Source organism: Lactuca saligna, chromosome 4 (assembly GCF_052625555.1).
Source record: "Lactuca saligna cultivar CGN05327 chromosome 4, ASM5262555v1, whole genome shotgun sequence".
Classification (NCBI taxonomy): domain Eukaryota; kingdom Viridiplantae; phylum Streptophyta; class Magnoliopsida; order Asterales; family Asteraceae; genus Lactuca; species Lactuca saligna.
In genome coordinates this window covers 132804359-132816363 of record NC_136420.1, presented here as the reverse complement: position 1 = coordinate 132816363, position 12005 = coordinate 132804359, and positions in this window count along the sequence as shown.

Genomic DNA, 12005 nt, shown 5'->3' with positions numbered 1-12005 from the left:
AAAACGAAAATAAACGGGTTTGGGATTAGATTTTTGACCCGCCAACCCGTTGATTCCATGGGTTGGGTTAGGATACCTATTTGGGTTCGCGGGTCAACCCGCCAACCCAATTATATATATATATATATATATATATATATATATATATATATATATATATCATGTTTAAAAAAATATTTAATTATTTATCAGTTTTGAATATTTGATTATCGTTTAATCTTAAAAACTGCAAAGCATCTTCGAGTCGACTTGGCATGTCCTAGTCCCTAAGAAGCCCCTAATAAAAAAGAAATTCAATATTTAGTCTCCAAACTCACGACTCCATTTCTCCCGTCTCCGTCGATTGAGGCATCAAGTCATTGACTGTCGCAGTGTCGCACGCACACCACTCATCTTCTCGTCCTCCAGCTGTCGCACACCACTTGTCGTCATCATTCATGTTTATGACTCTATGTTGAATATTTTAAACTTTATGAATCATTTTATTTGTATTTTTTAATTTCATTTTAAAATGTGTTGCTTATTAAATAAGTCATATGGGTTGGGTTCGATCCACTGACCCACGAACCTACAAACCCATATACTTATACAGGTTATATGGGTTGGGTTGATGTTTTCAACCTACCAACTCATGACCCGCTAACCACCAACCTATATATTATATGGGTTGGGTTTGGTTAATGTATCCTGACCCGCCAAACTGTGACCCGCCAACCCGAACCCAACCTAATTGCCATGTCTACATATAGCAGGCACATAAGGCATCTTCCTAGATCCTTAGCCCTAATCTAGCATGCAATTCTCATACACATATAATAAGCATATAAGGCATCCTTCCTAGATCATTAGCCCTAATCTAGCATGCAGTTCTCATAATCATATCATATATCATAACAAACATGTATGGATATCTTGTAGAAAACTTACTTGAGCTCGTCCGATTGCACACATCACACTCCTTGTTCTTTCACTTTTCAAAATCTTTTTATAATAATGGTTTTTCTTTTAAAAAAATTATACCAAGTCCTCAGTTTGAGTTCAGACACACCCGAAAGCATGCCCGAATCCCTCAAACCAAGGCTTTGATACCAACTTGTAACATCCCAAAAATTACGACCAAAAATTTCATTTTTAAATAAACAATTACAAAACCATTTATCTAAAAAAACCATAGTATAAACTCATATCAAATCTAAAGTATCAATAGTCAAAACATGTCATGATAAAACATCAGAGTAACAATCCTAAAGATCTCCAGTATGGAAAATATAGTGTGATGCGCTGCGATCATGTTGGATCCTTTCCCTTCGAACATGATGTACCTGAAACCAAAACTAAAAACCATAAGCACAAAGCTTAGTGAGTTCCCCTATTATACCATATACCATACAATAACATACTGCCTAGCATATATAGGTGTTGGCCTACCCCTTCGGTTTCTTTCAACCGGTAACCGCCTAGAATATCTGGGTGTTGGCCTACCCCTTCGGTCTCTTTCAACCAGTAACTGCCTAGCATATTTTGGTGATGGCCTACCCCTTCAGTCTCTTTCAACCGGTATCCGGGGACTATTTCACCCCTACTATTACCACATAATATCCTAGCATATACATATAATTCACTTATTGCCTAGCATATCTGGGTTCTGGCCTACCCCTTCGGTCTCTTTCAACTGGCAACTGCCTAGCATTTCTGGGGGTTGGCCTACCCCTTCGATCTCTTTCAATCGGTATTCGGGGACTATCCCACCCCTCCTACCACTATCATATAATATCATAACATACTAGCACATAAAGCATAATAGACAGTGGCATACCAGACAATTATCACAAATAAAATTATCTCAACTATAATAAACTACTAATGGGTCAGCATTTGTGCCTTCGACCCACTTCTACTGGAAGGTAACTCACCTCAAATGTTGTGAAGTAGTTGAATTATCCTCGGCTCTGAAATCCACCCCACTCAAACTCCTACACATAAAGATTTCCTTTAGTTACCCTTTCATTCTCATAACCCCTTAAGGGTCAACTTTTTTCAAAGTCAAATTCAAGGTCAACACTCCGGTCAAATTCAACCTCTTGGTCAAAGTCAATGTTCCGAGTTGTCTCAACTCGCCGAGTTGACCCATTAACTCGTCGAGTTTCATATATCATAAAAATCTGAAACCGCGATCTAACTTGTCAAGTTCTTCCTATCCAGAAAATCGGGACTTTCCCATTCTACTCATTGAGTCATCCTTGAACTCGTCAAGTTTTTCCCTTTACAGAATTGGGACATTTCGAGCCAACTCGTCGAGTTCCTCTATGGACCCGACGAGTTCTTCAGTCTGTTAAGCCATCTTAATAGATTAAGCTCTTATCCTTCAGATCTAAGCTCCATACTTCATCTGCATACTGAAAATGTCCTTTTAAGGGTAAAGTTTCGAATTTTACCCGTTAATAGCCTCCCTTAATGGGTTTAGCTCAAACCTTAATTCCTTAAGATCTAGATCTTGATCCAAAAGCCATATATACTTCAAACTAAGGCATACAAAATGAGATCTAGACCATAGAAACCACTTGAACGTGTAAAGTCTCTACCCTTCTCTCCATACATGGCCTTTTGGGGCTTTAAAGGCCAAAATGTCATCCTAAAGCTTGCATGGGGCTCCAATGGCCATAAAGTTTGCATCTTTATGCCATGATAGCTCTTCAAGGTCCTCAATCTGGAAGTATATTCACTTGGAATGTCCATTTCCCAAGGGTCATGCTACTTGGACCAAAAACTCAACAAAAATGATATTGAAGAGATCTAAGAAGTCATTAAGCAAGTTTGAGACTTACTTACCAGAAAATACTACAAATAGAGTGAAGTTTATGGATCTACTCTCTTCATCTTGAGCCCTTAGGCTTCTTCTTCTTCCACAAGCTTCAAATACACAAGTTTTCTCTCAAAAAAAGACTTACAAACTCACACAAGGCACTAGGGTTTTGTGGGTAGGTTTTTGGGACTTGGAGGTTGTAAATGAGGATAACCTTTGGGGGTTAAGGTGTTTAAATAGGGTGAAAAACCATGAAAATTAGGGTTTCACTCTGCCAGTCCTACTCGTCGAGTTGAATCTCTAAACTCTTCGAGTAGACTTTACATTCCACGTCCAAATTCCATTCCTACTCGACGAGTTTGGGGCCTCCAACTCGTCGAGTTTCCATACAAAAGTGAATAATTTTTTATTTAAAATACATACCAGGAACCGGGCGTTACAAAAGAAATGTGAATGTGGAAAGTTTAATGGTTATCCTCTTGATCATGATCATCATAAAGTGTTGCTTAATCGTTTGGTAAAAACTTATCATGAAAGAAGGAAGAAGAAGAAAGATGATGAAGTCATTGAAGGAATTCTTCTTGATAAATGCATATATGGTGATAATGTTCCTGTATCTTACCCAGATGTTCTTGATGTTCAAGAAAAAGGAATACAATTTGATTCTTAAGAAGTTGAGTTTTTTGTTCAATTGGAGTTCAAACCGATGATTGATTGAGTTCTTATGATTCATTTGAAGGAATGGTGTCTTATCGAAAGCCTTCAATCCAAGAAGTTCAAATGTATCAAACTCCAAAATATTTGATTCAAACTTGAAAAGTTGAAGTTGTAAAGAGTGAAGTAGTTCTTAAATTCAAATCTTCAAGATCCAAGAAGATGAAAAGGAAGAAAAAGAAGAAGAATATCAAAAGCAAGAACAGATTGGCTTCTTCGCAAAAATATTCATATGTTGTTGCGAAGCCAAAATCTATGAAACAAATTTAGGTTCCAAAGCAACAATCATTAAGCGTTGAAATGAATCTGAATTCAAAACTCAAAAGCATTAATGGTTCTTATGAAAATGACGCTAGATCGTTGAAGAACACGAAGAACGGTTTGAACAACACGCATCATGGGTGGTATAATGTGAAGGTTAGTGATTTTCTTGTTCCAACAAAAGAACCAAGATCTTCGATGATTGATTTGCATGTTGTAAACGGAAAAACAATCATCAAGAAGGTGTTTCAAATTCTCAAATGGATTCCAAAAAAATCATGTTGATATTGATGATGAACGATCAAGGTTTTTCTTAAAACTCGAATTTAATCAACTTTTTTTAACCATGAGTTTTGTTTGTCATTTTTGATCAGTTTGTCTTACTGGATCTATTTTGTTTCAAATCCCATTATTTGTCACAACTAGCACTCTCGGCTAGGGAATTCTGTCAATATGTAATCAACTTTTGAGGTATTATGTAACTTTAAGCTTGATAACACATGATGTTTGTTCCAAAAAACTAATTCAAAGCATTTCATACACTCAAATGTGCGTTATAACCCTAATGTTCCAGTTCAAACTCAGATTGGACCAAAATCCTTTTATAGGGCCTATTGGGCCAATAAACTCTCAATTTGATTATGTGGGGCCAAGGAAACCTATTTGGGCTCTAATTAGACCTACATTCATGAAACCAAAGTATTTTGGGCCATGTGGGCCTAGAATGATTCATCTTATCCCTAATGGGCCATGATGGGCCATAAATGATTTCAGTAGCCCTAATGGGTCATAAACTCCATTCCTTTTTATCTTATTGGGCTGTAAACGCATAGGTGGGCCCAATGGGCTAAAAACTTCCTTTAGTAGACCTTATATTTTCAGATATATTCAATTCAAGCCCAACATCAAATTCTTTCCTTCCCTCACCCCATTCATGGTTAAAAAAAAAGGTAAATGGAAGAATATTTAATTTAAGCTTGACAACACATAATTATTTATCATGTGTCAAGATAATCTCATACATCTAGAAACCTATTATCCTCCATGCAAAATTTTCTAAAGAGGTTTTTCATTTCTCATCAAGAAATTCGTGTGTGTTTGTGTGTGTGTTCAAGAACACTCCATCAAAGTTCATACTTGGTAAGATACTTTCTATTCAAAGTGTTTAACTTCATATGATAAATCTTTCACTTGCTAACATTCTAAACTGTAGTTCATGCTCTTAGAAGTCCCTGGGACTCGAAAACTCTCCTCAAGAAACAAGCAAGACCGAGAATCTCTCTCATTCTTCTCCAAAACCGAATCCAACACCCCTAAGTAAGTTTATACCCCCTTGTTTTCGGTTTTTACTATGTTTTAGGGGAGAATACAAGTTGATTATGTGGGGCCAATGAACCCTATTTGGGCTCTAATTAGACCCACATTCATGAAACCAAAGTATTTTGGGCCATGTGGGCCTAGAATGATTCATCTTATCCCTAATGGGCCATGATGGGACATAAATGATTTCATTAGCCCTAATGGGTCGTAAACTCCATTCCTTTTTATCTTATTGGGCTGTAAATGCATAGGTGGGCCCAATATGCCAAAAACTTCCTTTAGTAGACCTTATATTTTCGGATATATTCAATTCAAGCCCAACATCAAATTCTTTCCTTCCCTCACCCCATTCATGGTTTAAAAAAAAGGTAAATGGAAGAATATTTAATTTAAGCTTGACAACACATAATTATCTATCATGTGTCAAGATAATCGCATACATCTAGAAACTTATTATCCTCCATGCAAAATTTTCTAATCTCTCTCCTCCTTCCCCTTTATTTACGGCCAAAGATCCCACACCCCACCCAATTCATCCATCTTAAATCCCAAAAATCCTCTAATAACTCTAAAGAGGTTTCTTATTTCTCATCAAGAAATTTGTGTGTGTTTGTGTGTGTGTTCAAGAACACTCCATCAAAGTTCATACTTGGTAAGATACTTTCTATTCAAAGTGTTTAACTTCATATGATAAATCTTTCACTTGCTAACATTCTAAACCGTAATTCATGCTCTTAGAAGTCCCTGGGACTCGAAACTCTCCACAAGAAACAAGCAAGACCGAGAATCTCTCTCATTCTTCTCTAAAACCGAATCCAACACCCCTAAGTAAGTTTATACCCCCTTGTTTTCGGTTTTTACTATGTTTTGGGGGAGAATACAAGTTGCTTTTATAATAGATATATGTATTTGTGCATGTTTATGTGTGTTTTCTAGGTTATATGTTGTGATTATGTGATGAAACTTCATAAATCTCAAAAACTCTACCAAAACTTGGTGATATTTGTAAACTAAAACACTTTAGGCAACTTACCATGAAGATGAAAGTGTTAAACATGTTAAGGATGTTGAAAAACTAAACACAATATTGTAAACGGACCATTTTTGACAAATAAACGAAAAGATGAAACTTTAATGACACTTACGGTTTTTCAAGGACCAAAAGATACATTTTTATATAAAAATGGGTCTTTATGATATTCATGGTTTTAAAAGGGCCAAAAGAGTAAATTTTCACAAAATGGGCTTAAATTGGGCCTTCACGGTTTTATGGGTTAATTTTGTAAAAGTATGACTTTTGTGGATTAAATAGTCATTTTAAACAAATTTGAGCCAAAAATGTTGCTTTTCAGTTAAAAAGGGGCTGAAAATGCCAATTTTATTAAATTGGGCCGAAAATGCAAACTTTTATATAATTGGGCCGAAAATGTCAATTATTATAAAATTGGGCCGAAGATGTCATGGGCCGAAAATGTTATTTTAACAAAAGTGGGCTAAAAATGTCATTTTATTTTAAATAAGCCCATAAATGTAAACTTTTGGTCTTAAGGGACCTAAAGTGTCATTCTTACCAAAAATGTGCCTAAATTGTAAATTTTCGGCTTAATGGGCCAAAAATGCCATCATTACAAAAAGTGGGCCTTTTATGTCATTTTGGTAAACAATCAAGCTAAAACAAACAACGTAATAACAAACGAACTAAATACATTGATTACATGTTTATTGGGCCTAATAATTAAATTACATGTTTATTAGGCCTTAATGGTCCATTTACATGCTTATTGGGCCTTAATGGTCCATTTACATGCTTATTGGTCCTGGATGATACATTTACATGTTTATTGGGTCTTAATGGTCCATTTACATGTTTATTGGGCATGGATTATACATCTACATGTTTATTTGGCCTTAGTGGTCCATTTACAAGCTTATTGGGCCTGGAAATAACTTACATGTTTAGTGGGCCTTTGTTGTCCTTATAAATGTTTGTTGGGCCTCATACATTCACATACATACTTGTTGGGCTTTGTAAACATAAAATGTACACGGAAACATTATACACAGTGTAATACAATATTCGCATAAACTCAGTTAAGTATCTAGTGAGACATGTCGGTTGACACCTCTCGAGTGTACAATCGTAGTTTGTAGTTATAACCAGAGTCTTCTGGAGGGAGAGCGGAAGTTTGTGTATAGATCTATACGAGAGTGACACCCCACACCTGAACTGTTCGCTACAGTTAGACTAGGTCAGTCTAGGGTGACAAACATTACATTAAACAAGTCGGCGTTCGAAAAACGCCATGACAAGCGAATTAGTCATTATCAAGTATGGTTATAATGGCTCACCTAGAGATTAACTCCATCAAAATTTTACGGAATACATATACAATCTTGACGATACGAAAACATACATACACTGATACTAGGTATTAGGGTTTTAAGACCATGACACTTTTATAAACATAAAATATCAGATTTTCTAGGAAAACATACAGTTAAACAATACCTTCTACTTACAACAGAAAATACAGGATTTTCCGGATTACATTTTTATATACATTTCCAAAGCAGAAAACACACATGCATTAATCCTTGATTTTGATACATCACTTTCAAACCATTTTACAGAAAATATCGGATTTTCTGGTGTTTTATGAACAATACAAAACTTTTCATCCAAACATGCTTATGAACTCACCAACATTATTTATGTTGACATTTTCAAAATAACTTGTATTCTCAGGGAATCGTTAAGCGGAAAGGTCAACAAGAACATATGGAATATGTCGTATTTTGTTATCATCATACATTGAATATTTTGACATGTAATTTATGATACTATACTTGATGTAAACAATAATGGTTGCATTTTGATATGTATGATGATGGTGTTGTCTTGTTTCAATTATATACCCTATGATGATATACTAAGATGAAGTCACCCAAGCCCCCGAACGTTTCTGCCTTCTAGTTCGGGGGTGTGACATTATTGAACCAATTATTTTTGTTTAGATCAAGCCCAAAACAAAATCAATTTTACTGTTCATCCATTTATTCTTTGATCCCAACGTTTTGATCTATTAAAAATCAATCAGTGATCCAATTCGTAAGCCCAAATCAAGTATGGTTACTGTTCACCTTTAATTCAATTAGCCAAATGTCAAAACAAACGAATTTGTTTATTCACTCTTAAAGTCAAAATTGAAGACAAAGTCAAAGTAGAATTTGTTCGTTCATGTTCTTCTGTGTTCAATGTCGAACATTTCTCAAATCCCAATTCACTCATATCATATCTTAGTATTCTTTGATTAAAAATCGAATAGATGAGTAGAACTTGTGTGAAAACATTGGAGTCGAGTTTAATTGATATCGATTTAGGTTTAATAATCGAAATCGATGATTATGAATTCCAAATTGAAAGTACTTTAACATCAAATGCAAATGTAGTCGTATATTTGAATGTTTGGAGTTAAAGATTTTGGTGTTTGTCAGTATGAAGACACGAAGATCATTGGAATTGTGAAAGCTGTTGTTGCGATGGTATCAATTTGATGATTAGTCTCACAATTCGAACACAACATTTGCAATGATTCGATATCGCACGACTGTTGATCTCGCAGTCGGAGTGTTTGCTTCATAGGTAATAGATGGTTCACATATTTGAAACTATGAAGTCAAAGCAAAGAACTGAAAAAGTCAAAATTAGGTTGCAAACTTTGTTATTCTGTGTACGATCGGAATGAAAGTCATACAATTGGAATGAATGACAGTGCGAAGATAATCAACTTGAAAACAAAAGCAGAACGATGGGTTGATATTTATCGATTGAAATGGAATCGAAACATGGGATCGAATGTTGATTTGGAATGTATCAAAGAATATTATTAGTGATTGCCGTCGATGAATTGAGCAATGGTACTTTGCTATTCTCATTAATAACAAAGTAGATAATCGTGAAGGAAGAAGTGTTGTTCGACTCGATTGTAAAGATTGGGAATTTGATGTTGGTTTGATAGCGAATGGGAAGGCTTAACTGTCTACGAATGTCTAATGTTGAAATCATCAAGCTAGTAACGAAGGCTTAGTATCGAGTTTTGGTGGATGACAACTGACTTCGTTATGGTTAATAGAATGTATGGATGATTTCACAAGTTTCGCTATTTGGCTAATTGTTTTGGAAGTTAAATTCACTTCGTTATGGGATGATTGGATTTAGAGACTTCGCTATGGAGGGTCTATTTGAATGATGGAAAGCGAAGTGACACTTAGAACGATTTCGCTATGTGACATCGAGATCGACATCGAGTTGGTTATGTGATTTCGATTTGGGGTAAAACAAGTTGGCGTCGAACACACCTTCGTTGTATAACTTTCTCTTTGAACTCATCTTAGCGAAGTGGAGAAGAAACAAAAAATGTCAATTCGAATCCCTGAACTTTCAATGAACTGGCGATTTTCACCCACTTTCTAAATAGGGATAAAAATTGTGTTAAATGTAGAATTTTCGTTTCATATCCCTGAAGTTTCAACGAATTGGCAGAAATTACCCAGTTTCAACATTAGGGTAATTTTATGTGACATGGGAAGATTTTTTGAGTTTAGTCCCTGTAGAATTCTGATATTGACAATTTATACCCAAATTTTGAAATTCTTGCAACTCTCACCCAAAAGTCGAAAATTTTCATAAATTTGGAAAATTTTCTTGGCTTTTTCGTGATTTTTTTGTGAAAGTTTTTCGCGGTTTCATTTTTGGCACACATCAAGGGGGAGATTTGACAAGTTTATTCCTCGAGCGTGTCTTGTCCTTTGTGGGTTTTATAATCACTTGTTAATTATAAAAAGGTGAAGAATGGAGAGATGGTATTCGAAGCTTCTCGGGTATTCATTTGCAGATTTGAAGACCGATGTTACTTCGAGGGGGTTGGTCTTGATTGTGCGAGCTCGTTTGGAAACTAAATCCGGGACATCCAATCATAACTTTGAGGGGGAGAATGTTAGGTGCAAAGTTCTCTTTGGATGTGGAGTGTAGGCTTACCCTCTTGTTTGTGTAAATAGGTTGAGTTTTTCCTATAATTAGGAAATGAGTGCCTCCCATTATGTAAGAGACACATTTGGAAAGTTATTTTAGTGAGATAAAGAAAGAACAAACCCACTTGTACTTTTACTATTTTAATAAAGCTTAAACGTGATAATTTACTCCTTGATTTCTTGATTATTGCATGATTCACTAGATCTTTTCAATTCCGCACATATCATCTTAATCAGGATCACTACAGCATGTGAGGTTATTCCAGTCTAATGACTGATTAGACCCATCATGCATGATTATATATATATATATATATATATATATATATATATATATATATATATATATATATATATATATTATATGTTGTGTGGTGGTACTTTGGGGGGAACTCACTAAGTTTCATGCTTATAGTTGTTTGTTATGATGATGATCGGGGCACTGCAAATGCGTGATCGTGCACATCCTTCAAATTTATGGTATTAATTTGGATTTTGGGATACTTCGATTACTGATTAACACTTTTTAAACAATGATTTTGTAAACAATTATGGTTATTGGGTTGTTTAAAAAAAAGTAAAATTTACTCTGATTTCTGGATGTTTCAATTTCGATTAACGACGAAAAGTCCAGAACCTGCTCAACATGATCAATATTACATTTCCCGATGAAAGATGTATAAAAACCGACCACGATGGATAATACATGTACGAATTAATGACTCATTTTACTGTTCTACTTAAGTAATGTCTCTATTCGACATCTAACTTAGGAATCAAAACGTTCTCCCGGGACACTATTCCCAGTGAACGTATGACGAATTGTGATGCATTTCAGGTTCGAAACTCCAGTCTTCCCCCGTGTAATCTAAGCTTAACTACTTATCAGAGTTTAGAAAACCTGAGTTGCAATAGTAACATAACTTATATATTCAAGAGGTTGGGCGAATTAGTAAATTAGTATGAGATATGTTAGGCCCAACGTTGCATAATACTTGAAGAACAACTGTTAAAGTTCAAACCATTGGTATAAAATGAATCAAATGATGTTGTGAATTCAATTTAGTTTCTACATACAAGATGATACTAGAGATGTTGTCTTTGGGAGGCTGGTGTGGTAATAACAACATAATGCTTGACATAATCAAAACCATGGATATAAATTCGTATATTTTAGCCATGTCTTTTGGTATATAGTATTATTTATAAGACATGTATATATAGTATTCTTTATAATACGTGTGTCTACAGTTCAACAGTCGAGGGGCAGACTATGAACCTAATCGTTTTTTGGGACTGATCAAAGTTGAAGATTGGGATTTCATCTTTATGCTTAAAGTTGGTTCTTCTATATGTTCTTTGATGTTAGATATTCTATTGTCAGATTCCGATATCACAACTTTAGTTTTTCCGAGATATCTCAACACCAAACCTGCCTGTCAGATGTTCGACCTTTTATCACTACTTATTACCCTCATTATTTCCGAGCATTTAGGAGGGAGATTGTTGGAGCAGTAAATTTTTTACAATGTTGAGTGGTTTATTAGGTTATAATATTTTCTTGTACGAAAAACATATTATCTCCATTAGTATATAAAGTGGAGGTGTTTGATCATTTGTATGTATGCATCGTGTAGACCTTAGTTTAGAAAGAGTTTGGTTGGGAAACTCTTATTAGCTATATGAGTTGTTCATGTAATACTTGATATATCTTTATCTATCCATCATCAGTTTACCTACTTGTTTATCACATCCATACATAATTATCTCCATGATTATTATTATTCCGCACCAAATCAATGGTAAAATAGGTTCAATAAATTTGGCTTATACCATAACAAAAAAAACTAATATTTCAATAAGTTGTTTGAAAACT